The sequence below is a fragment of the Lycorma delicatula genome, chromosome 3 (genome assembly GCF_047948215.1).
Source record: "Lycorma delicatula isolate Av1 chromosome 3, ASM4794821v1, whole genome shotgun sequence".
In the NCBI taxonomy this organism is placed as follows: Eukaryota; Metazoa; Arthropoda; class Insecta; order Hemiptera; family Fulgoridae; genus Lycorma; species Lycorma delicatula.
Window position 1 is genome coordinate 78,295,380 of NC_134457.1, and position 23,376 is coordinate 78,318,755.

Consider the following 23,376-nt stretch of genomic DNA (forward strand, 5'->3'; position numbering starts at 1 on the left):
ACTGGCAATTCATTTAATACTTTGTACATAAGTTAGCGGCTAAAATTCTGCATATGCGCGATAAAATTTGTAAAAAAAAACTGCTCAAACTGATAAAAAATTCAATTTAAGAAAATTTTATGACTTTTTACTCTGGTAAACGGTTCGACACAATCGAAAAGTATAAGTTATTATACTGAAAATTAATTAAAATCTACCCTGTGGCACATAATATGATGAAACACAATATCAAAATAACAATTATAAAAGTTTCTCTGCCACTTACGGCAGTTAAACGCCAATTTTTATTCTGGTTGGAAGTCACCAAACGCGATCAGCTACCTGTATAATTCTTTGCATCTCAGTTAAACACGTTAACACGTTAAAAGTTAATAACAAATAAGATAAAAATTTCAGAGAGAGTTAATTAATATCTAGACAAGTAATAAATATATAGGAAACTTTTCCATTTTTTTATTGTTGGGTGATATTCCAACCAGTCGATAGACAAGGTTAACCAGTTATCTCTTCGTTTCTATATTTCCCAGTTAGAAGTACAATGAAATGAATTACCGATTTACTACATATCACCTTAATACTTATTACTTAATGCCTTATTTTATATACAACAATTTGGAATAAGAAAATAAGGAGAGGCAAATGCCTCTCCTTATTTGGGAGACCAAATTCCCAGATCCAGTTCCCACAAAATAGCTTTACAAAAAAAAGAATCCTTTTTCAGTGTAATAAAAAATTTTGAAATTAAAAAAATCTAAATTGAACATATTACAAAACAGCGTCAAACATTTTCCATCATCTTCAATAAGATTTAAAAGCACCATCTTTGAAAAAATTAGTTAACAATCCCAAACGAAAAATGAAACACAACAGATAATGAATACACAAGTATAACTTTAATATGCAAGTTTTTTTAATAACGAATACAAATTTATTATTTTACGGTTAATTAATGGTGTTCACCGTAATCAAAATACACGAATTCGTAGAAATCAAACATAAATGCAACCCTGGAAAATATCTTTACTATTTTTAGGCTTAAACTTCAGTTCCAAATATGAATTTGAATTACACTGAAGTTAAAAGTACATGAATGTGAAAGGACAAAATTGCGTTTGACTGAGGTGCTTAGGTGCTCCTTCAACCCTTATTTAATCTACGCTATACAAAAACAATTTTTTTTTATTACTTTATAGTGTATTTTCTTTTAATAAAAGGCGTGGCCTTTCAGTTTCCAGGAATTTCTTATTTTATAAGGATGACTAAAACAAAACATTTCAGTTTTAATTATATATATATATATGTGTGTGTGTGTGTGTGTGTGTGTGTGTGTGTGTGTGTGTGTGTGTGTGTGTGTGTGTGCGTGAAAAAAATATTAATTTAAACGAAAAATAATAAGGAGTGATGTAAGAGTAGGGGGCGAACGCTAGAGGGTATAGCCGGGTCACCAATATGAAACAGATCTATACTGTACGGAACAGATCTATGTAACAGCCAATTATGTGAGGCTATAGGACGTTTGCTGTTGTTAGTCATTAAGTCATGATCAATAACAATGGCAATTACGTTACTGCTGATTACCACACAAAAACGTGTTTTTCTCTAAACCAATAAAAACAACTTAAAAATAAATGTCATCTCTTATTTCCTTTGGTAAACGGTTTTTTTTCTCTTTTTTCGTTTAGAAGCATTCACTTGTCCTCCATGTTATTAGTTTTGAAAAAAAAATTATTAGTTTCTTAAATTGTTAAATTAATTAAACTGTATCGTACTTTTCCTTTATAATTTCAACATAACTTTTACAAATGTATATTGCAATTACAATTGCAATATTACTGTTTTCACAATTAGAATACTATTTGGTAAAAAAAAGGAAAAGAAAAAAGTTTATTAACTGATCTCATAAAATTTCCATTCTAACAACATTAATTCCCAGAACAAATTCGTGTAATATTTCATGCATGACATTTTATGATTTTAACAGTTCGTTTAATTAAACCATTTTCCTTTGTTTCATTTTTGTGTAATAAACTGAGCATATTGCTTTGGGAGTTAAGAAATCCTCAAAACCATATACACCAGAATAATAGAACTAAATACAACCGCTAAAATTATTTGAAACGAAAGTAATACAAACATACTGTCAAACGCGCCCGCGCATAAAACGTATACTCACAGGCCCTAACATGAATGGCTATAAAAACAGAATATGTGAACCTTATAAAATGTTTTAAGGTATAAGCCATATATTTTTTTTAGCCGTACCAGATAGATTAATCGTTGCAATTGCAAGTAGTGATAATCTCACATAGTTTAATTATCTATTAGGCCATTCAGCGTTCTTAGACGGCTTACAGAATACTCACAGGTTTACTGCTTAGTTTCAAATTACAATTTATTTATGTAAATTATTTATATTTTACCTTTTAAGTATTATGTACGTATCTGTCACAAATATCAACATCTGTCACAACATTATTTAGTCACATAATTCAGTTATACGGTTAACAAGCGAATATTATTTATTAATACGCTAAAGCCTACACGTGTATTAATACAAATTCATTAAGTCAAACTTTTTTTTTTTATTATTCAAAGTTTTTTTTCTCCGTTGATTTCCCCGCCCTTGGAGCCGGATTCACGACCAAGCATAAGCTGAGCTCCAAGGGGTGCCATCGCCTCAAATTACCTCGGAAGAGCACAAGGCCCCGCCCAGACAGCCGGGACTCTGTGTTCCTCGATTGCCATGTCTCAAATGAGGGGATCCCAAAAGGTTCCCATCACCGGGACTCCGGTCTTAATGCCTCGCCTCTAACGAGGAACCCCAAAGAGATCCCCCGCCGGGACTACGGTCTTCAAATTTAATTAAGAGTATACTTAACTCCCAGTTAAAATCTTTCCAATAATCCATCAAAGGTTTCTAAATCAAAAAGCAAACAGTTATAGGTTACAATAAAAATCCATAAATATAAAATTTTTAAGCGTTTTTTTATTTTTTTATTTTCTGGACTGATAACTTAAAACACTGACGAGCAGGAAAAAGTCCAGATTAGTTGATTTTTTATTCCCTCTTTTTATGTACAACACAAGCTGAATTACTCAGTGTTTCTCAAAATATCAGTTTTTCCTATTACTTAGAATAAAATCAATGAAAATTAAAGAAAGAATTTCAAATTAAAATTATTTTCTAATTTTTTTATTATTTTTATCAACCCCCCCCCCCTCCACAATATACGAATATATTTGATAAAAATACATTCACAGTCATAAATACCTGTTGCAAAAATACGAAAAAAAGAAAACAACTTATTAAAAAATTCAAAACCGTTTTATGAGTAATTAATTTTTTTTAATTTTCATCATTTGAATTTGTTTTCTAAAATGCCTCCACAGCTAATAACGATAAAAAAATTTTGCCAAAAGAAAGGTGGAATTCTGGTTTCTATTTGAAATAAAGAACAACTTTCAAAAAATTAATCTTTTCTGTTGATTTATTTTTTTTTAAATTCATCCTATGCGTACAAATTTTTAGAAAAATTCAATCTCCAAAAAAATAACTTTTTTATACATTCTTAGTAAGTAAATGGAAAATCTATCTTATTTTCAAGACAGGACTTTCCGTTGTTAAATACTACAGTAACATTAATAGAATAGAAGATTCTAAAACTTCTATAACACTTCAAAGATTGTCATTTGGTGATAAAGATTTCCCCATTGATACCCAACTAGTTTATCACTCGGGGTTACTCGGGGTAATAATTTCTTCATACATTAATCCATTTCTTTTTTTAAAAAAAAAAAGTATGAATGGACTCTCACTAACTTCCCACAACAAATATAAATCTCCTTTACGTTCCTTCTTGCTAAATTTAACCTTTATAATTCATCCTATTATTCTACACCGTATGGTTTGAATGAAAAAGCGAGGAGATTGAAGAACATATATTTTAAACTTTTAAACAATAAGTGGAATAAATAATGCAAATATGTACAAAGTACAATACATATTCAAATAAACACAGCTTTCAAATATAGCACAACTGAGTTCAAGGCTACAATTACTTACACTAATCCAATGGGGGTCCAGTAAACAATATTTTTTTGTGTTACCTCCGGGACCTCAGATAAACAAGTGTTTATCGTTTTATCCCTTAAAGAGAGATGTTTTACAAATATTTTGAAAATTCCACATTGGTAAAGAAGTTCCAATTAAAAGTGTTCTATAATGTTGCAGAATAATTTGTTATGGAAACTTTTAGGAAGTTCTACAAATTTCAAAAACGTAATATTGAAAAAAAATATTCTAGAATATTCCCAAATGTTCCAAAATTTTAATTTTTTATAATGTTTTAAGGTTCTATCCCCCTCCAACCGCTTCCGCAGTGGTATGGGTTAAAGATGTTTAACACCCAAAATATTATACTCAATAGATATAATTGTCCCAAGTTAAGTTGAAATCGGTCCTGTAGCTTAGGCTGAATATGTGGATAAAATATACATACATACAATAACTCTTATTTATAAGAGTTATTAAGTTAAATAAATAAATTCGCTTTTTGTTTAAAAAAAATTCATTCTTGAAGTTTCCGTTCATAGAAAATCCATACAGACACCGATTTACACAATGGCTTAAAGTGATAACACCAAAAAATTTCAGCAACTCGAAATATTACTGAACAAAACAACGACAAGATAAATATGTCACGTTATACGTTTAAACTTTACTCTAACTCAACAATAGTTTGATGGTTAAATTTAAACTGCATTTGATTTCAATATAGCGGTTGCTTACTTTTAAACGAACACAATATAAAAAAAAAGTTCATTCTGATACAATGGATATGCAATTTAGGTGTGCCACAATTCCCTCTAAAATTGTTAAAAGCTTCAAAAAATCTTAAATTGAAAATTTCACTTACTTTTCCCTAAGCACTAAACAAACGTTACCGGGATTTTTCAATCCAATTCCATTTTTCCAATATCTTTTTTTCCTAACGTGTACTTGAAATCTGTTCAAATAGTGAAAAATAAGCAACACCCCCCTCACGCCCCAATGACATGTAAATGAGGGGTAATCTTGTACGGACTCAGGCCGACGATTCCCAAGATGTGTGCTTAATTTAACCCCAAATATTAAAGTACACCCCAACCGTTAAAGTACTCTAGAAGATAGGTATTCGCTATCTAGTACTCAAATTTGTATAAAAATAACTAATTTTTACTAGAATTTGAAGCTCAGAACCTTCAACTACGAAAATCAACTGTTAAATAACTAATTTACGACGATGAGTTTACCACTACACCAGCTCGGTGGAGCGATTTGGCTGCCACTTTTCCAATATGTCAACCAAATTTATATTTTAACATAGATAGATATATTTTTCGATAAAAACATTATTTTGAGATTTTTTTGATTTTTTGGGGTAATTTTGTCTAAATCGCAACATAAGCTCCGTGCGAACGTTTCGAATTATTACTTTGAATTAATAGGAAAATATAATTTCTGTTATCTGGTTTGAAAGAGATTGGATATTGTTATTTTATAAGAATAATTGTATATTTATTTTTTCAAGTTATTTCTATTTACAAAATAAATTTAGTTGTAAATATGAATACAAGTGCGTGGATAAGTTAGAATTTTATTTTTACTAAATATCAATCGATACGGTTCATATTTTATGGATACCAAAAAATTATCTGGGAATGATTTTTACTTTTTGAAAATTCGTTATGACTTTTTGAAGTCGTTTCAAAAAATGATATAATATTTAATTTAGAAATCTAAGCAGGTGTAATATAGGTATTTAATAATGATGACAAAATAATTAAAATCTTTAAATTAATAATATTACTTATTAAGAACCTTCAAATTGTGATTTTATTTTGTTTCGGACGAAACTAATAATGATTGTCTACAAGAATATGTCATCTAACACGAGGAATATAAATTTTACACGGAGAGCAATAAAAATACTATCATTATTATTAATAGGAATACCAACGAAACGATTAACAATTGCAAGTCTACTTGATAAGTTTAGTGCACCTTTTAATACTAAATAAAATTACAGTGCCGACTATAAATTATGTATGTCAATTTATAATGTTGAAAATATGAACATAATTTATTCTAGTAATGGATTTTAACATTTTAATGAGTTCACTGGTGTAATAAAACTGATGATGAAATGCATTTCCAAAACCCATCACTCTCATGTAGCTTTAACGAAGTCAGCGACGTATTCAAGTACTGCAAATCTTTTATCCCGGACGTAACTTAAATACCATAAACAAAAGAGATTACGGGTTTTTTTCCAGTTAAAAGTATTTTACTTCTCGGATGCCCGTTTCAGAGAGATATTGATATAATAGAATTAACCATTTTTTTAAGAACTTATCTTTTTTTTGTAATCCAAGATTGCCTAATGAAATACTCCTACCAGTCGTGCTTATAAAATAAACTGACTAATAAAATCAAATCAAATTTTGTACTCCACGATTCATACTTTAATCCAACGAAAAAACTTCTAAAATATGTAATTTTTTACCCATTCAAATACAACATTCAACATAAATTTTTAACTTTTGATGTTTTCAAGGAATTACCGCAAATGCGGTAATCAACAGCTAAATCAACTGTAATTTGCAAAGCACGATAAATCAACGGTACAGCCCTCACTTCAAAGCCACTTTGGTTTAAAAACGACTTTGATCTCTCTTACTTTCGTTCTCTCAATTTACCTCTTCCTCCCATATTTTCTCTTGCTGTTTATAAACGGTGCTGATTTAAGGGAAATGAAAAAGCTTTTTAATAAAGTATAAATTTATTATAAACGTTTAATTATGTAAACTAGTCAAGCATTTATTTATGCATTAAAAGCTTAGCCTATAAATGCGCCCAATGAATATGACAGATTAAGTTTACATTAACTTGTTCTTCACGCAACAGATGGTAACAAATGTTACAGAACATCATCATTTAAGTAACATATTAACTTTTCAAGAGATAAAACTGAAAAAAACAAAAATGCAATTATTTTTTGTACATCAATAACTTTCATTTATTTACCTACGTTGTTTTTTTCATCACAAATATTTTTAAACACTTATAAGAAAAACGATTTTCTAAGCGTAATTTCATCACAAAAAGTATATAAATTCATATTTTTAACAATAACAGAAAGTAAATAAAATATGCCGGCGTTAAACGCTAAGAAGATTTCAAAATTAAATAACTTAGGCAATTAAGAAATACATAGAAATTAATCAAAGTACCGTTAATTTTCGTAGAATTTGAAAACACAAAAAAAAACTGTATTCTTAAAAGAAACATGAAATATTCTCTTAAATGCATTTATAAAAGACATATTTATAAAAGTTGATAATTTTATTTTTCAAGAAAGTTCCAATAGTATCTAATTGATATACTTTAAAATCCGATTTCCGTTAGTATAACTAATGCAATAATTATCGGAAAATGCTTATTGTTTTTGAATACTTCCACTGTACATACCAGGATCATTCTATAATTAAAGACACAAATAGCTGTCGAAGCAAAACAATTGGTAAGACGGTTATGATATTCTCAGGAGAGTAAGTGGGTAACCCTATGATGAATTCTGATCAGTGTTTGAGTAAAAGTGCTTTGTTTATAACCTCAAATTTTCATTTTACGATGGCAAGTGCTCTTGAAGTAAGCGAATTAGTTGAACAGCGTGCAGTAATACTTTTTTTGTTTTCCGAAAATTAAAAACCGGTTAACAGTTACTCTCGTATAACCAAACAATATGAACGAATTTGTATGAACCGCATAAAGTTTTACAAGCTGGTAAAAAAATTTAAAGACGGTCAAACCTTACTGACTGATGAGCACCGTTCTAGACGTCCAATTGAAGTTTCAATTTCAGAGCTTGAAACTCACATAGACTCTCTCATCCAAGAAGACCGACGGATTACAGTTGATATAGCTAAAAGATAACGAGTAAGTGTTGGTACCACCAACAAACTCAAATACCGTAAAACAAACGCGAGATGTTTCCGATAGAGTTGACAGATCAAGATAAAAAGACGGGACTTCTTATGCAGAAAACTGAAACATCGGTATTAGCAGAAAGGTGATACCGATGTTTCACCTTCACTGTCTATTGATTAACCGTAATCAAAAGACAGAGCTTATAGTGAAAGCACACGGAGTTTATCTGTTAAAAAAGAATTTCTAACTCGATCATCAGCAGGAAAAATCAAGATGACAATCTTTTGGGATGTAAAAGACCCATTATTTGTTGATTTTTTAGAAACTCAGCGAATAATAAACAGCACATACCAATGTGACATGCTTAACAACAAAGTGAAGCCAGCAGTGTTGAAATACGTCTGGATCTCAGCGCAAAGTCATCATTCTGCAAGGCATCATTATTTCACGATAACGCCCGGCCTCATACAGCTTAAGTAACTTTAGAAACCATCGACAAATTTCATCGGGAAGTACTAACTCATCCCCCCAACACCATTCTGACTTGGCCCCATTGAATTTCTACTCGTTGATTTTCATTCAAGGAAGTGCTACGCCGTACCAAGTTTACTGGCAATGACGAAATCAAAAAAAAAAAAAAATAAGCTAAATTGTCTCCAACATAAAGAAAACGATCTGTTTGCAACAGGCATAAATAATATGATTCAGAGATGGGACAAAGGTATTAATGTTGCTGAAGATTATATATATATATATATATATACTCATATAAGAAATATTCTCACGATATTTCACGACTTTATGATCAAAATTTATTAACAATCACGGTTAAAACTCAAAAATTACTTTCTAATAACTTTTTAATGATAGGATTTACATTAACATGTTAGTGAATGTATAGTACATCTGGTTTACTATGGGAATTTTAATATGATTTACGAATATTTATTTTAAAAAATCACGAAGTTAAAACGAGCCTAATTTGGAAACTCATAATCCAATTCCTTCTTTCCTTATATTAGAAAAGTATACTACTTACTACATATAAACATGTCATGCACACCAAATTACAGATGAAATTCAGTCCTACAGTTGTCATCTTCTCTTTTATCTCTTCAGAGATTTTTATTAGAAAACAATTCAGATTGATTCTCTTGTTTTTTTATAATCATTAAGAGAGTGAAGTAGAAAGTACCATTATAAATTAGAAAGTTAATTTATATACTTTTTTTCTGATCATAAATCAATGGATCATATACAGTCACTCTGTTAATTATGAGAACTAACTTTTTCATCGAAAATAAAAACAAACAAAATGAGTTTAAAAAGTTTTCTCAATTTAAAATTTACAAAATAATACTGCATAATTTAATTTTACCAATTTAAAATATAAAAAGCTCTTTCAAAAATGTTTTATTTTATTATTTTAGAAATTTCATATTCATAACTAGTTTTATTGGAAAATAAAATTCAATAGTGTGAGATAATTGGATTTTAAATTAAAATAATTATTTATATCATTTAACAATATAGTGGTACTAACAAATAATTAGGCAAACTTTGTTTTTTAGGGCAGTTTTAATAAGTATGTTCCACTCTTTGTTGTGTATCAACAAACAAAAAAAGCCTTGCTACTTTTCCTGCAATTAGAAGGAAACTCAGCGGAAAAAATTCATCATAATGCTTGCTTGCTTCTCTCTCTCTCTCTCTATCTCTCTCTCTGTGTGTGTTCGCGCGCGCGACAATTATGAAATTTATCCACAAATAACGACAGAAGGTAATTATTTATAATTTACAACAAATATTGACCTTATTTATCACAAAATAAGGTACTTTCTCGTACCTTATTTTGTAAAATAAGGTACAAACGCTGTGAAACGCAAAAATAGTTATTTTGTCAGCCTTACTGAAATTAATAATGTATTTTTTTTTTTTCAAGTAAAAAAATTAATTTTTTGAGTTAAGATGAACTTATAATATATTCATAAATACATATTCGTGAAAACATTTACGATTCATTAAATTTAAAACTAAAATTTATAAAAATTAATTTTAATTAAATTAGGATTTTTAATTTACTAAAAGACGCTCTACGTAACATATTTAATACAATTTTTTGTTATCCTGAAGATAACTCGTTCTGAAATTTGGAAGCGCCTCCAAGATGTTATATTACAAATTTAGATGGGAGGCATTTATACGTAGGCGAAGTAAATATTTAATAATGACAAGGTTACTGTTTGATTAGAACACTTCAAAGCGAAACAATATGGTTTCATCTTTTAACAAACGAAATTAATTTGATTATTAAAATAGAATTAATTAACTTACAAGACTCTCAAAAATATACTAATTAAAATTTCAAAAAATCTTTCTCAATTTATCTGAAATGTTATAAAAATACAACTGTAATTCTGTCAGTAACAGTAATTTGAAAAACTAAAATGAAATAATAAAAGACCTAAGAAAGACTTTGTTATAAATAAGAGTAAATTATCCGGAATTATATTAACTCAATAGAAGAGAATAATGACTGAAGAAGTATCTTCTTTAAAGAAACTTGAAAGAAGATAAGTTTATAACATGTACAGTAATAAATGACAGACCGATGGAAATGTCATTTTTATACAGATATAACCCAAACTAGTACTTTAAAAGTATCGTAAAAGGTAAAATAGTGGTAAAGAAAACTGGAAATAAGTCAAGAAAAAACATAAAATTTAAGCAGGAATGTTTCAGATCAAGTTAGATCTAAAAATGAACTACCAACCGTTATGTGACAAAAAAAGAATAGAAAGTTTAAAATTGAATTCTAAAACTATCACCAAATGGATCTTTTACTACATTTTTTTATTTATTTTTTGTAATTAATACAAATTGATATAACTTTTTAATTCGTAAGAATATACAGTAAAAATTATTGCAAATTAAATAACAATATACCGGGTGATTCAAAAAGGACTTCACAACTTTAAAAGCTTATAAAAATTTATTTAGATAACTAACAGATTCGGTTGAGGTCTCATTTCATAGAAAAACATATCACGTTTTGACTTACGTAGTTCATTTTTAGCAAATTTGGCCACCAATATTGTTAAAAATGGATACATTTACCGGTGCGGAACGGGCTCGCTGTGTGTATTGGTTTCACGATTTGCAGTCAGCAACTGCAGTTGAATGTAATGTGCGTAGAGAGTATGGAAGGGAGACTCCTAGTAGGGGTAAAATTTATTCTTGGCACTCAAACATTCGTTAAGACCGGTAATTCCTCTTCCAGGAGGCAACAGTAAATGGTATCCTTTATTTGAACATCCTAGAAAATTTTCTAAGTCCTCAGTTAAACGATGACGACCAAAATGGAGGCTATTACTATCAACAAGACGGGGCACCAACTCACTACCGCCTAGAAGTCCGAGGTTTTCTTAATACTCGATTCCCAGGTCGGTGAATGTCAAATTGTAATCCCTCCCCCCCACCGGTTTTACCCCTAGATTTTTTCTTATGGGGTTATATTAAAGATCGAGTTTATGTACCACCTTTGCCTATGATCTTGTTGAGCTAAATCTTCGGATTAACGCCGCAGCTACAGAGGTAATGCCCGACTTTCTGGCTACAGTCAGGAATGAAACCTATCGATTTCAGGTGGGATGTGTTTGGCATTAAAAGTGGAAGCCACATCGAACCAAAGTGAATGTCGGTGACAAACTTGATCTGTTTTTTTAAAAAATGAGGCCTCAACCAAATCTGTAAGTTATCTAAATACATTTTTATACGTTTTCTTACATTTTTGAAGTCCTTTTTGAACCACCCGGTATCTATAAATTTCATTTCTGCATCAAATAACGTTTCAGCATGTTCAAGGTAAATCTGTTTATAAAAATGCTAAATTAATAGAAATAATTGATTCTTAGGAACAACCAATTAATTTTATTCTAGGAATGTCAAAACTATAAGTAAGTCACCGGGTAGATTATTCCCTGTTGTTAAAATAGATTGAATACCGCACACAACCAGGCATCATAATACACAGATTCTTGATCGTGATAGACATATTAAAATATCGATAGTAATTTACTAGGAATTTTATAATTTCAGGATGAACCAGTGTTATTACTTTTCAAAGTTCAATGAAAAGTACACTCAGAAAGTGAAGTAAACTCAGCTGAGTGGAGCACCTGTATTCAGTGGTTAAATTATGGAATAGGGAAAACAGAGGAGTAGTCCAATAACACATGAAATCATATTTCAATGAATTTATGTTCCATACAGAATAAAGCCCGTTCCAGGTAATCCTACAGGCAATAAAAACCGCATAAAATTATTTTCCAGTCGATATTATAACATAAAATAACCGAAAATTTAATCATTTTTAACCTACTTTCGAGTAGACAAAAATTATGCTCTTCTTTAATAAAATAAAAAAGAATTAAATAAAAGAATATTAATCAAAATCAATTCAGATTATATAACTAAGTTTTCTATGATTACAAAGCGCTTTCTTGTTAGTCTTATCCAAACTTAGTACTAACTAAATGGATTAAGGAATACTGAAATAACTAGCAAAAATAAAGAAATACATTAAAGTTACAAACAGCCTCAGTTGTATAAGTTGCCACATAGTGTTACTGTTATCTCATAGTTAATTTCCGCCAGGCGGTGGAAGTTTTTAATTAGGTCACAATAAAACACATAGAATATTACATAAGATTCTATGAATAAGTTTTAGATAACTAGAAAACTGAAAATTCTATACAGAGTTTTAATGAACGTTCTATATACAGAATCTTAATTTTAATAACCCGCTTAAAAAATGTAATAATATTAAATAGTTTTCTTTTTAAATCAATAATTTAAAAGTTTTTAACTGAGGATTACAACCTGAACACTAGAGGGATAAGGCAGTATTATACACCGCATGAAATTCATGGTGGAAACGTGAAACACCAAAATTAAGCTTTTCCCTTATGTAATTACGAATTACAAGATTAATTTTAAAAATTATATAAATTATACAAACTCTACGGATGATTCCAGGTACGATACAACATTATAAAGAAGTTACGATAGTATAGCAGTTCGAAAAGGTGAAGGGAGTTATGAATGATACCAGAATAGATATCTACGAAAAAGAAGCAAAACACGAATTAACTACCACATATCTTAATCAAATTATTCAAAACTTCAATTATCTCTTCCTTTTACACGTTCATAAATTTATATACATAAATAAACTATAATATACGTTCATAAATTTTACTTCAGAAAAGGACATTAAATTTAAAATAATTTTTTTTTAATGTTTAATTCTTAAAACTTTTTAAAAAAATGGTTTCGATCCGTCAAAAATTCGCGGAGATACAGAGATTTTTTGGCATTCCACCGATTCAAAGTTATGAATTCAGCTTTATTCGCGGGTGACAACCGCAAACCGCATCACCCTCCACGACTATCACGCGAGCACACTAATTTTCGCTCATTTTTTCGAAGAATTTAAAAAAAGTTTTACAATAATTTTTGGTCTAAAACTTTTCACCATTTCAAAGTACAAGTCTTGAAGAATAGATTGCGCTTGAAATGGACACAAAAAAATTCTTAAAATACAAAATAATTACAGCTGCCTGAAGAGTCTTTTTAGAAACAAACTACAATATCTCAGCAGACCACCAATAAATATCATTAGATATCAGTATCTTTCCGATGCTGTTATAATGTAGTATTACTTATACGTATACAGAGATTATCTGCGATTTGTATATTTTCGTATTCATTCACTCACACTCTCACGTAGTGAAAACAATATGTACATCCCATATCAATGCGCGTGAAATCGTTCCTAGCGATATCTAGTGTTCAATTATGAAAAATATTTACTTTATATTTTTTCTGTATTTTATTAATTTGTGTGTGTGGTGTGTTCTCTCTCACTCTCTGTGCGCGTGCGTGCGTGCGTGCGTGTGTATGAATCAATATTAAAAGAGTTTTTCTTCCATGGCTAAAAGTATTTTTTTTTTTTTTAATAAAACGGTCGCCAATGTATTAAAAATTACATTTAACCAATTCAGCTGTACAGTAATTATAATTCAAAAGATAAACTTAAATTATGTGAGGTAGACGGTTTAATTGGAAAAAAAAAGAAAAAAGTAATAAAAGATTTTAAAAAAGTAAACACTTTTAATGCAGTTTCACTTTTTAATGAAGATCAAAGGAAATATTTTCTAAAAAATTCATATTTATATGCGTGTGCACTTATATAATATTACTTTTGCATCAGTATAATGTACTTTCGAAAAGTTTATAGCTCGAAGGAAGTTGTAGGTTTACGTGTTAATTAAATTTATAGATCAGGTGTAAATATGATAGCTTATGTATAATGGATGCTATAATTTTATGTAAAGAACACGGGTTGCTGCCGTTCTGTTATTACGAAACTGAGAAGATTAATCGCTGAATTACGTTATAAGATATGATTATAGTATATTTTAACTGCTCCCAGCGTGATTACAATAAGAAATTCAACAGTGTTGAATAAATTAAATAACGTAACTGTGCAGTTAAATCGTTAAAATCCTAATAAATCAGCAGATAAAATTTAAATTAACGTATTAAAAATTTAAATCAATATTATAACTTTATTTATTAAAATATATAAGAAAAACCTGCTATTTACGTTTACACGTGCAATGACGCCACGCATTCATAAAAACCCAATAAGGGCATTTCAGGCATTTAATAAAAAATAAAAATTCAAACATTACAATACGGAAATCAAACCAGAAAGACTGTACCAATCAGAATGCATCTTCTGATTGGAATCTGGTAAAATAAATGCAATAGAAAAAAGTAAAAATAAATCTTGAAAAAATCCTAGGACCAATAAAAACAGGTGAAAACGAATAAAAATTCAGAATATATTACACCGAAGAACAAGAAAAAAGCCAGATTCATAAACCGCCTCATGAGAATGAATGACAACAAGCTCACAAAACAAATCTTCAACCACATTTAAAATAAAAGGAAATCAGTGGACCATAGTAATCAAAATTATCTAAAAGAAATGAAAATACCTGAAGAAACAGTTCAGACAGGTTTTTAGAAACTGGTAGAAGATTTGGGGCATGCTCTTTTTCTAATTAGGTCAAACAAAAACAAAAACACAAACCTGTGTTTTCTGAATGCAAAAACAGAGCGAAATAATAAATAAAACGCCCAAAAAAAGAGAAATGAAGTCAAAATGTTGCTTCACGTAGTCTTCTCCGTCCGCCAAATATAGAAAAAGGGGAGGATGAAAAATCTCTAGATGTATTTTAAGAAAAATAAGTAGAAGGACACTATAAGGGTCCTGGACAAGGCAATCTAAATTACATTCCTTACAACCTACTACCCCAACATGTGAAACATCTCAAGTTCTTGAAATAAAAAAAAGTAAAATTCCTTTAACGACAGACACAATTAAATGAAGTGTAACAAAGCGGTTATCTGTTTAATTATGAAAATAAATAAATTTTTCATACGACTGGGTTGCACATTATATTTATATATTCTTGGTTATCAAGTAAAATCATTACAAAAATTAAAAAAACAATAATTCTACAAAAGTTCAATAAATTTCTTATTTTTCCATTCTACTAATAGTGGTAAAAACTTTTATCCAGTATAAACTAAACATAAGTAAAAATAATAACGTTCGTTAACCAGATTCAAACCCAAAACCATTTAATTAAAATGTAACGCTTCACTACTCAATTATATGAATAAAAAAACATTACAGCACATGAATAACAATGATGGACATATCCAAATCCGTACGTTGAGTATATTCTCTTTTATTTTTTCATAATAAATTATCAAAAGAACAAAGTACTTATTATTTGTGAGAATGGATTCTTCTAAAACAGATCGAGTGCTGTTTAAGGTATTTGTTTCTATGTTCGCTACAACGTAAACTCGATACAAAATTATGACCTCTTTCATTAGTCGTTAATTTTACATCTCCGACAAAATAAACCTTGAATTACCTTTGAATTAACCTTTTCATTACGATGAAATTACGTAATAATAAATAAAATGTTATATTAGATAAAAAAAAGTTCTATCGTTTTAAATTTATAAAGTAAATCTAAAAAGTAGATCAAAAAGCATATATTTTCAGTTAGATATTAATAAACAAATCGTAAAACATAAAAACGAAATTCAGAATTTATTTTTCTTTGACTTCATTATTTTGAAATTATTTAACCGTTGTTTTTATCTATTTTTTGAATTTCATTTGTTGGGAATGATTTTAATAAAAATATTAACAAGACCGTTTTTTTTTATTAAATCTATTCTTACTTTAGTAAAATTTTCTTAACATAAATTATGAAGATAACGAAAAAGGCTAAATTAATCTACATTCGATACCTATAAAAGAATTTTTTATTATTTTAACTGAAACCCGTTTCTCAAACCCACACTATAAACAAAACTAAACATAAATATTGCAATTTAATATAAAATATATTAGCGACGTTACAGACCAGTACAATAACAAAATTAAGGAAAAATTGATGAAAAATAGATATTTATGAATAAATATAAGAATGAATTTAAGTAAAAAATTAAAATAAAACTAACGACGCAGTTGTAGGACTTTCCCGTCACGCATGTAAAGCCGCGTTCCGGGAAAGTCCTACAATCGTGGGTTTCTGATGCACGGCTTACACGCAAAACTTAATTTAAAATATTTATCATTTTATTTAAATATATTTTTTCGTTATTTAATTCAACGATTCTAACTAAAGCGCGCGCGCATGCCGCATTTAATTCGCGCGAGTATGGCGGTACTAGCGGCGACAGTCGGCACTAACTTAACTAATCTAATTTCACAACTTATATAAAACAAATTACGCTTGCAGGGTTGGTAGACTGGTATAGCCGCGAGGCTTAATGCACAGATACAGATACTACCGAGATATACAGTTCGAGACCCAGCCAGACCGAGTTAAGTTTTTATACTTTAAATATTGTTAATTTATTTAATTCTACTCCTCACCTGTAACGTCAACATAGCAGTAGTTTAGAGCTTTTTTTTTTGGGGGGGGGGGTGCGATTTTTCAAAAATCTTTTTTGAAGATATTTTTATTTTTTAATTGTTAACAAATATCCCTAAGAAAAATATGTCCATAATTAGGCGAAACGTCAAGATACTGAGGGTCACCTTGCTCTACAACCTCACCCCCTTGTCCTTTTAAGTTGAAAATTTAATGGCATCAATGCGTGGAATACGTGGAAGTAATCTAAACAAGATTTTGTTCAAAATCAGTCCAGCAGTTCGGGAAATATAAGGTGATGTAGAGGCCAACACCGAATATACACAAGTACGTACAAACATAAACATCCGGAAAATTTCCATACGGTTTTTTGGGTTACTTAGGTGTCAAAACGTCAAGATCCGGTGAAAAATCCATATGCTCAAATTGGACCGATTACAATACTTTCCCTTCTAAAGCTATAGTACTATCTAGACGGGAAAGTAAAGGAATTAATCAAAAATTAATAAAATAATAATAATAACAGTAATAAATAATTAATGTCAGAAATTCAGTAAAATATTAAAAGACACCACGAAAGAAAGTAAGTAAAGTCTAACAATGTTTAGCTGTAAAATATTTCGTTATTTTTTTTTTATTATGAAAGAAGGAAATTTCAGAAAAGCATCAAACTAGTAGAGAAAATCGATGATATTAATGTTATTTAAGGTTATATAAAATAAAACCGGAATACGTAGCAAATTTCTATATACGTAGCAGACTCCACATTTAGTACTAATTCTACCATACGTTTATAGGCTACTTCGGTATTTGAAAAATAATACTTTCTTAAGCTTCATGATAAAATTGGTAACGATCATAACAGTATAAACAATACGTGTAGGTAGAAGAGTAAAACGATGAAAAGTATGTCGTAAATAATGGTGAAGTAGGAGAGAAGAGTTTGAATGACGGTCCTTTGAACAAGATCTGTTTTATACAGGCAATCCCCTCTTTTACCGATCCACTCTTTCAATTCCCTTCTCTCTCTTTCATAACAACCGCCCTCCGAAATACACACACCAGAGCCGTTCAAACACAAACAGTAACCCCATGAATCCTGCCGGTGCTTCACATCCAATATGCTACCACATAAGGAGTTATCAGCTCCTCCCAAGCTTTGTAGAATCAGTTTCTCTTTCTCGCTGATATGGAATTTTCATTCTCTTGAATATTTATGTTAAACAATCATAAACAAGACAACTGAATTAATAGATTAATGGATCATTAAAGACAGAGACGTAAATTCCGTGGACAATAATTAATTATGCCTAATATAAAAGTTTCACGTTCTATTTTTTATCTCCTTTAGCCAGGCCAAAAAAAATTTCCTCTACACAAACGTAATAAAATATTTTTAATTTAACGCATTACTTCATACAGATAAGCAAAAAAATCTTAATATTTCTTGATAGAGGACAAAAATAAAAGTACTCCAAAATTCAACAATTTTAAAAAGCGAATTGATTTCGTGTTTCTTAATTTATTAATAGTATTTATGAATATGGTTTTATTAGTTCAAAAATAAAATAAGAAGTCATATTTAATAAAAAATTTATTAATAAGAATAAAATAAAATTAGAAAAAATTAAAAGAAGGAAAAAATGTAAAATTATATTTTAATGAAAGAAAATTTATCTAATATAAGGTAAATAATATTTTTATTTATACTGTAAAATTATAAATTATAAGTAAAGGAAGGAAGAGTTAAACGTAAATTGGGAAAAGAAAGAAATGCTTATATATAGGAAAAATTACGGATGAAATTTCTCTAACGATAATTTTGTTAAAATATTACTTGAAGTATTAAAATAATAAAAACAAAAATTTCTTTAATTTGCTTTAGTTTTAATTCTATAACCTTTTTTACATTTTTATTCAATTTAAATCCTATTCATTAACTTCATTCATATATATTTTAATTCAGAAAATATATTAAGGAAAATGTTAAAAGGTTTATTTATATAAATAAAAATGTAAATGTTCGTTTGTTCAAAATCTTAAATCTCCGAAAGTTCTTCACAGATTGCTTTGAAATTTTGACACAATGTCGCATTCGAATACGCGCATTTTTATATACCTACTATTTATATTCCTAAAATGGAAAACAGGTAAAAACATGTTTTTTTTTTAAAAACAGGATTGTTTTTCAATGCTGTTTTTCGTTGGACGTAAAAGCAACGCACACTATACTAAATATTTTACGATTCCATTTCAATGTTTCCGATATGTGTGTCCGCTACAGCCTAAAAAACTACTGGACCGATTTACGCGCGGGGAAAAGGAAGAAAGGAAAAATCGAAAAAGGGAAAAACCGAAAATTAAAGAAGGTAAAAAGGGAAGAAGGGAAAAATGGAAAAAAGAAATAGGAAAAACGGGGAAAGGGGGAAAGGGGAAAGGAGAAAAAAGAAAATAGGAAAGGGATAAATAAAAGGGGGAAAAGGAAAATAAAGTGAAAGATAAATGGGGGAAGGACATTAAATGGGGTGGAAAGGGGAAAGGTTCGGAAAGGAGGGAAGGGAAAACGAGGGGAAAGGAAATGTGATAAAATGAAAATGGGAAAAAGAAAATGGTGGAAAGTGAGAAATGGAAAAGGGAGAAAGGGGTAGAGGGAGATCAAAAGGGGAAAGAGAAAAGGGGAAAGGTTAAAACTTTTTTGAAGTTCGTAATGTTCAAAAATGAACATGGAAGTTCGTTTTATCAAACGAACATTGCAAGTTTGTTTTATCAAACTTTCAATTGTGTTCATTTAAAATATATAAATATATACACTCAAATCTAGCAATAGCGAAGCATTGACGGGTCTGCTAATGGTAAATAGAATAATTTATATAATCTTCAGTATTAATTCTGTATATATGTCGTGTAAATAATATATTGTGTTAATTTTTAAAGATAAACTTTTAATTAACGATATTTGTCTTACTTTTCCGGTGAATACATCTACAATAGCTACATTAATGAGGAAAGTATGATGATCATGACAAAAATGAGGTATTGGGTTTTTCCAAACTTTTACGTTTTTGGGTCCAACTAGTTATCTAGACCAAAAAATCATATTTATTTGTGTATGTTCGTACTTACGTGTGTCACGCTGCTTTTGGCGTAATATCTCAGGTTTAATCGAACCGATGTTCTTAAAATTTGGCTCAAATATTTCTGTATATTGGGCGTTGATTATATTCTTTTTTTTTTCAAGATCCGTTACAGGGATGGGGAATATCGTAAAAATGTTTAAAACTTCTGTAATTTTCAATGTATAAGTCATCAAATTCGGCTCAAAAATATTTTCAGCATTATCTAATCTGTTATCTTGTGATGTATAAACGGAGCACATTTCGTCAATCAATTAAATCAAAACTCTATGTGAATTATTTATACCAGGTTTAGTTTTTATTTATGTATTCATAACATTCGCGGTACATAAATACTCTTATAATATACAGAGTACCTGCACGTTTGAATTTAATATCTTAACCATCCATCCACAGAAGAAAGTTATTGGTCTGTATTTGTGTCATTGTACAAATTTTTTCTTTATATCGGACCGTTTGGTGCATTTTTTTTGCGTAGAAACGGTTTTTGTCAATTGAGTATTCATTACGTCAACGATGCAAGATACAAATGGTAAACAATAAAACCCGAATGTTACGATTCCTCACTTTAATAAATTACTTTTCTCAGCTATACTATTTACTACGACCCACCTGCGTAAAATTAAAAATTTTTATAAACTAAATAATCATATATCCATTATTTATTAATGAAATTGATAATTTTTTAAACCTTATTCCTTGATAAAGAAAAATTTCTTGACTCTACAATGAGATTTTTTACATTTACTCAAACCTTTCAATTTGGTTTTAATTTAATCGAACAACAGCCTGTTTTTTTCTGATAAAAAATTTTCTGCCTGCAACCATATCTTATTGTCATAGAGAGAGCAGTAGTTATTGAGAGTCAATAAAACAGCTGATACATTAAACAATACTCGATTCTGATTGGCCAATGGTTAAAAATAGTGTTTGACTGGTTGATCACCTGTATGTTAATGAAAATCTGTTTCATAATGACACTCTTTTATGATGCAGGTTCTATCCGTGTAATTCAAACGATAAAATGCAGCCTTAGAAAAGTTTTAATACGGCTTAGAAACTCTTATACGTATGTTAGCTGATGATCTATCTAACGTCTATACTACATTGAGATATACGATTCAATTATCGTAAAGGGCAGTTAACAAATCAAAGGATTAATATTTATGCTTCATTCAAACACGAAATAATTTTTTACAGTTTGCTCAACATAATAATATCAAAGACTCAAAAAATAATGTTCAAAAAATAATAAACAACAAAATTCGAGAAAAAATAAACTGAATTTAGCTTTGTTGAACTGGAAATAACTGAATCGTTGAATATATATAAATAAGAATAATTATATGTAAAAAGATTAATATTTTAATATTGAAACTATTTAACTCTAAACTATCCTTGTAGTACAAACAAAAAGAAGAAATATTTCGGAGTCAATCAAATCACTTTATTCTTTTCCTTAATTTTAATAGTTAATTCCATTTTTGCTTGATTTTACCAGTCGTGTTTTTTACGCATCACTTGTATAAAAAGATAGTATTTGTAACAATTTCTTATCTCATAAAATAATACGAAAATATAATGCTTTAATATTTATTACTTTCACAAACATCATTCATATTTCAACAAACAATTCTTGCGTAAAATGCATCACAAATAATGTTCTACACCGAATAAAAGAAAATTAATTTAAATTACATCTTCTTAACACCCTTAGTATTGCAGCAGGTATTTTCTTCGCGAGAAATAAAAATTATAAAAAAAAAAATTGCACCTGTAATGTTTTTGAAGGCTTTTCAAAACCACAATTATTGGAATAACATACATCCACATTCCATCAAAAAGGTATTAAAATTAAAAAAGGAATGAAAAAACAAAAATTTAACTAAACATTACAGGATAAAAGAGCTTCATAAGGTAAATATCAGTGCAATTGCAAAATAATGTAATAAAGTAAAATTTTAGTAATCTACATTTACAAATAAGTATTCATTGCCGAAACGATAATATCTCTCATTAAACTTTTGAAGATTTATTAATTTTTTACTGGAAACTTTTGTAGATTTTTATATTTGTACTAATGAAAAAGGAGTGGCAATTAAAACGAGAGAAAATTGAGTTCCGCTTGCAAACTCATTCGGCGTGGGTTACAGTACTCATTTGCTATCAAAACGTTTATGATAAATAGTAGGGATGATAAAGACAGCGATAAAGACGTAGGGTGATCATATTTCGTATGTATATATATATATATATATATATATATATATATATATATATATATATATAGTTATAGTTTATATATATAGTTATAGTTTATTAATTGTATTATTCGTCTAAATTACTATGAAAAAATTAGATAACTTTTTCTGAGTTTTGCTTATTCACCCTGGATGTTTTTTGATTTAAAACTTAAAAAAATTCTCTTGTATATAATTATACAGATACGTCGAAAAACAAGGCCGCCATTCTAATGTTTAGAAAAAATAAACATTTTTACATTTTTAGTAGAGAATTTCAGTTAACTTGCCTATAATGAACTTTACAAAAGAATTTAAAAAAAGTGTTGTTCAATTTAGTTAATATTACGTTTCATTTAATAAGTTCCGTAATAATTACGGTTATTGGAAGTTATTTATATATTTACATACAATTATTGAAGTTTTAAAAGTATTTACGAGCTTAATTTTTTGTCGAATAAAATTACATATTTTTTTTTAAATTCCTTCACAAGACAAACATGCGAAAATCTAATTTTTGCCCAAGATATGGCAGCGGACTCATAAATGACTGTTTTGAACAAATAACAAATACTGAAAGATTTCTATAGTGTAAATCACCACGTTTAATTAAGCAACGTTACTAATTAGTATATCCTTAAGATAGGTTATGTCGTTCACATCTAATTTTGTATAAAAAGTAGGCTGATTAAAATAACGGATTATTAAAATAAAAACCATCGAACCAAAAGCGTAGTTGCGTAAGTTCTTTACGAAATGTTATGGTAACAAGAATATAATACCAATCTTTGCAATCTTTTATGCATATAAAATGAATTATATTAACAGATAGTGTAAGGAAAAGTTATTTCATTCTCTTACGTAATAAACCGTGATAGAATAAAAAAACACATGTCTGTTACAGGGGCAATATTATTTGCTGACAATGCATTGCTTTGTTTGATGGTGCTTCCTTAGTGCATATGTAACATCTCCTGGGCGATTGCTGTCTCTCAGCGTCGGTT